This window comes from Chrysemys picta, unplaced genomic scaffold (genome assembly GCF_011386835.1).
Source record: "Chrysemys picta bellii isolate R12L10 unplaced genomic scaffold, ASM1138683v2 scaf1020, whole genome shotgun sequence".
Taxonomy (NCBI): domain Eukaryota; kingdom Metazoa; phylum Chordata; order Testudines; family Emydidae; genus Chrysemys; species Chrysemys picta.
In genome coordinates, this window is record NW_027053727.1 from 1 (window position 1) to 5,000 (window position 5,000).

At 70.7% G+C, this 5,000-nt stretch overlaps 1 non-coding gene across 1 annotated transcript; it reads right to left on the bottom strand.

The window, feature by feature from the left end:
* Window positions 1-1,998: 1,998 nt before the first annotated feature.
* On the bottom strand, window positions 1,999-2,117 carry LOC135979589 (5S ribosomal RNA). The gene has a single exon (XR_010596868.1). It is a non-coding gene; the product is annotated as a 5S ribosomal RNA (ribosomal RNA).
* Window positions 2,118-5,000: the final 2,883 nt, after the last annotated feature.

Consider the following 5,000-nt stretch of genomic DNA (forward strand, 5'->3'; position numbering starts at 1 on the left):
GGGGCCAGGCTTAATAGTCGTCCCCCCCCCCCCCCCCGGGCGCTCCAGGGGGGAAAGCTTAATAGTCCTCCCCCGAGGACTCCGGGGGCAGGCTTAACAGTCGTCCGCCCCGGGCGCTCCAGCGGGAAAGCTTAATAGTCCTCCCCTGACAGTGTGTGTGTGTGTGGGAGGGAGGCTTAGCAGTCTTGCCCCGGGTGGTCCGGTGGGGGAGGCTTAGCAGTCATCCCCCGAGGACTCCGGGGGCAGGCTTAATAGTGGTTCCAGGGGAGGCTTAATAGTCTTCCCCCGGGCAGTCCGGGAGAGGCTTAATCGTCATCCCCCGACAGTGTGTGTGTGTGTGTGTGGGGGGGAGGCTTAGCAGTCTTCCCCCAGGCTGGGTGGGGGCCTGGCGGGAGGCGTCGCAGTCTTCCCCCGGGCGGTCCGGTGGGGGAGGCTTAGCAGTCGTCCCCAGGGCGGTCCGGGGGTGGGGTGGGGTGGGGGGCCTCACAGTCGTCCCTCGGAGAGCCGGGTCGGCGGCAGTGGTGGGTTTACGTCCAGCCTCCGGAGGGTGCGCGTCCTCGGAGGCGATGCAGGCGCCGCAGAGAGGCAGCCTCCGAGGCAGGGAGCGGAGCACCGAGGCTGGGGAGAGGGGAGCAGGAGCCGGGGGCTGGGGGTGGGGGTGGGGGGCGTTCAGGACAACCGGTCAAGCCCCGGGAAGCAGCTGTCAAATGTTCCAAGTCCCCACTCGGCCACCAGGTCCACCCCAGTCTAGCAATGGGGTTGACCTGGCTGACGGCCGGTTAGTATCAAGGTAAACTCACCGTCGTCCACAGGAGGGCAGCTCTCAGGCCGGCCGGCTGCGGCTGACTCTGGGGCGGCGCCCGGTCCCGGCAGCGAGGGGCGGGGGGCGCGGAGCGAGACGGGGCTAACCGGGGGGGGGGGGGCGCCTCCTGCGACTTTGGGGGCCGCGGGTCGTCAGTGGCGTGCAGGCCGGGCCTCTCCCGGGGGATTCGGGGGGGCGGTCCTGCGGGCCGGGCGCAGGGGGCTCGGGCGAGCCCGGGCCGGTCCGCCCCGGGGCCGGGGTCTCCGCCTGCGGCTCAGGGGGGCGCGGGTCGTCGGGGGAGGAAGCCCGGGGGAGCTGCACACCGGCCCGCCAGGCCAGGCCTGGCCTGGATGGCCGCGGGGGGATTCGGGGCGGTCCCGCGGGCCGGGGGCCGGGCGCAGGGGAGGCGGGGGGTCCGAGCGAGTCCGTCCCGGGCCCGGGGCCTCCCCCTGCGGCTTTGGGGTCCGTGGGTCCCCGCTGGCGGAAGCCACTGGGAGCTGGACACCCGCCGTCCGTCCCGCCTGGCCAGGCCTGGCCTGGGTGGCCGCGGGGGGATTCGGGGCGGTCCCGCGGGCCGGCGGCCGGGCGCAGGGGAGGCGGGGGGTCCGAGCGAGTCGGTCCCGGGCCTGGGGTCTCCCCCTGCGGCTTTGGGGTCCGTGGGTCCCCGCTGGAGGAAGCCGCTGGGCGCTGGACACCCGCCGTCCGTCCCGCCTGGCCAGGCCTGGCCTGGGTGGCCGCGGGGGGATTCGGGGCGGTCCCGCGGGCCGGCGGCCGGGCGCAGGGGGTCCGAGCGAGTCCGTCCCAGGCCCGGGGCCTCCCCCTGCGGCTTTGGGGTCCGTGGGTCCCCGCTGGAGGAAGCCGCTGGGCGCTGGACACCCGCCGTCCGTCCCGCCTGGCCAGGCCTGGCCTGGGTGGCCGCGGGGGGGGATTCGGGGCGGACCTGCGGGCCGGCGGCCGGGAGGGTCCGGGCCAGTCCGCCCCATGCCCGGCGTCTCCCCCAGCGGCTTCGGTGGCCCCGGGGGGGGTCCTCCGCGGAGGAAGCCGGGTGGGTGGGGAGCCGGACCCCAGGCGCCCAGACCCGTGACCTGCGGCCGCGACCTCCGACTCGGCAGGAGCGACGAGGGGCTTTCCGGCCCGTCCCCCCCTCTCCTTCCCCCCCAGAAAAGGAGAGAGAGCTGACTCGGACCGGGAAAAGCTGCCTACGGCACCTGGGATTCCCAGGCGGTCACCCATCCAAGTACTAGCCAGGCCCGGGACGGTTTACCTTCCGAGATCGGACGGGATCGGGGGCGTTCGGTCCGGTATGGCCGTAGGCACCCGGCCCCGCGCCTCCTCGCCCGCTTTCCCCTGCCGACGCCCGGGCCTGCCGCACGGTGAGCCCCGGTCGGACTGCCCCCCCCCCTGCGGCAGGGCCCCCGTCTCTCGCGGGCCCGGTCCTTTTTTCCTTTTCGAGCTCCGGGGCCCGGGCTGGCCGCCAGAGCCCCTCCGCCCGCCCTCCCCGGCGTCGGGGAAAATACTGTCCCGGACTTCCAGTGCGCCCGATCCTGTCAGCCGGGGGGTGGGGAGGGGCAGTCCCTCGCTGCGGCCGGGGAGGGTGAGCCCAGGGCGGCTTGCCTGCCGTGCGAGGCCCCTCTCGGCCACCAGGTCAACCCCGAGTCGAAAGGGCTGAAAAATTTTCAGAGTCCCCTCCCGGGCACCAGGTCAACCCGTGGAATCGGACGGGTTCACCTGCTGGCCGGTTCGCTTCCCGGCCACCAGGTCAACCCCTAGGTTGCCGACCGGCCTACCCAGTGGCCGGTTTGCTTTCCGGCCACCAGGTCAACCCCTAGGGGTTTTAACGGGGGCACGCCCGGTGGCCTCTTTCCCGTCCGGTCACCAGGTCAACCCGGATCTCCCTCCTTCCCTGGGCGTCCCCTCCTCGGAGGCGTCAGGTTCCATTTCCCCCCCCCCCCAGACTTCCAGGGGCCCGATCCAGTCGGCCGGGAGGCAGTCCCTCGCTGCGGCCGGGGAGGGTGAGCCCAGGGCGGCCTGGTCCATGTCTCTAGTGGGCCCGATCCTTTTTTTTTTTTTCGAGCTCCGGGGCCAGGCCCGCCCGGGCAGCCCTCCTCGGAGGCGTGGGGCGATTCCCCCCCCCCCCCAGACTTCCAGGGGCCCGATCCTGTCGGCCGGGAGGCAGTCCCTCGCTGCGGCCGGGGAGGGTCAGCCCAGGGCGGCTTGCCTGCCGTGCGAGTCCCCTCTCGGCCACCAGGTCAACCGCGAGTCGAAAGGGCTGAAAAATTTTCAGAGTCCCCTCCCGGGCACCAGGTCAACCCGTGGAATCGAACGGGTTCACCTGCTGGCCGGTTCGCTTCCCGGCCACCAGGTCAACCCGTGGAATCGGACGGGTTCACCGGCTGGCCGGTTCGCTTTCCGGCCACCAGGTCAACCCCTAGGTTTTAAGGGGGGGACGCCCGGTGGCCTCTTTCCCGTCCGGTCACCAGGTCAACCCGGATCTCCCTCCTTCCCTGGGCGCCCCCTCCTCGGAGGCGTCAGGTTCCATTCTTTTTTCCAGACTTCCAGGGGCCCGATCCAGTCGGCCGGGTGGCAGTCCCTCGCTGCGGCCGGGGAGGGTGAGCCCAGGGCGGCTTGCCTGCCGTGCGAGTCCCCTCTCGGCCACCAGGTCAACCCCGAGTCGAAAGGGCTGAAAAATTTTCAGAGTCCCCTCCCGGGCACCAGGTCAACCCGTGGAATCGAACGGGTTCACCTGCTGGCCGGTTCGCTTCCCGGCCACCAGGTCAACCCGTGGAATCGGACGGGTTCACCGGCTGGCCGGTTCGCTTTCCGGCCACCAGGTCAACCCCTAGGTTTTAAGGGGGGGGGGACGCCCGGTGGCCTCTTTCCCGTCCGGTCAGCAGGTCAACCCGGATCTCCCTCCTTCCCTGGGTGCCCCCTCCTCGGAGGCGTCAGGTTCCATTCTTTTTTCCAGACTTCCAGGGGCCCGATCCAGTCGGCCGGGTGGCAGTCCCTCGCTGCGGCCGGGGAGGGTGAGCCCAGGGCGGCTTGCCTGCCGTGCGAGTCCCCTCTCGGCCACCAGGTCAACCCCGAGTCGAAAGGGCTGAAAAATTTTCAGAGTCCCCTCCCGGGCACCAGGTCAACCCGTGGAATCGAACGGGTTCACCTGCTGGCCGGTTCGCTTCCCGGGCACCAGGTCAACCCGTGGAATCGAACGGGTTCACCTGCTGGCCGGTTCGCTTCCCGGGCACCAGGTCAACCCGTGGAATCGAACGGGTTCACCTGCTGGCCGGTTCGCTTCCCGGGCACCAGGTCAACCCGTGGAATCGAACGGGTTCACCTGCTGGCCGGTTCGCTTTCCGGCCACCAGGTCAACCCCTAGGTTTTAAGGGGGGGGGGACGCCCGGTGGCCTCTTTCCCGTCCGGTCAGCAGGTCAACCCGGATCTCCCTCCTTCCCTGGGCGCCCCCTCCTCGGAGGCGTCAGGTTCCATTCTTTTTTCCAGACTTCCAGGGGCCCGATCCAGTCGACCGGGAGGCAGTCCCTCGCTGCGGCCGGGGAGGGTGAGCCCAGGGCGGCTTGCCTGCCGTGCGAGTCCCCTCTCGGCCACCAGGTCAACCCCGAGTCGAAAGGGCTGAAAAATTTTCAGAGTCCCCTCCCGGGCACCAGGTCAACCCGTGGAATCGAACGGGTTCACCTGCTGGCCGGTTCGCTTCCCGGGCACCAGGTCAACCCGTGGAATCGAACGGGTTCACCTGCTGGCCGGTTCGCTTCCCGGGCACCAGGTCAACCCGTGGAATCGAACGGGTTCACCTGCTGGCCGGTTCGCTTTCCGGCCACCAGGTCAACCCCTAGGTTTTAAGGGGGGGGACGCCCGGTGGCCTCTTTCCCGTCCGGTCAGCAGGTCAACCCGGATCTCCCTCCTTCCCTGGGCGCCCCCTCCTCGGAGGCGTCAGGTTCCATTCTTTTTTCCAGACTTCCAGGGGCCCGATCCAGTCGGCCGGGTGGCAGTCCCTCGCTGCGGCCGGGGAGGGTGAGCCCAGGGCGGCTTGCCTGCCGTGCGAGTCCCCTCTCGGCCACCAGGTCAACCCCGAGTCGAAAGGGCTGAAAAATTTTCAGAGTCCCCTCCCGGGCACCAGGTCAACCCGTGGAATCGAACGGGTTCACCTGCTGGCCGGTTCGCTTCCCGGGCACCAGGTCAACCCGTG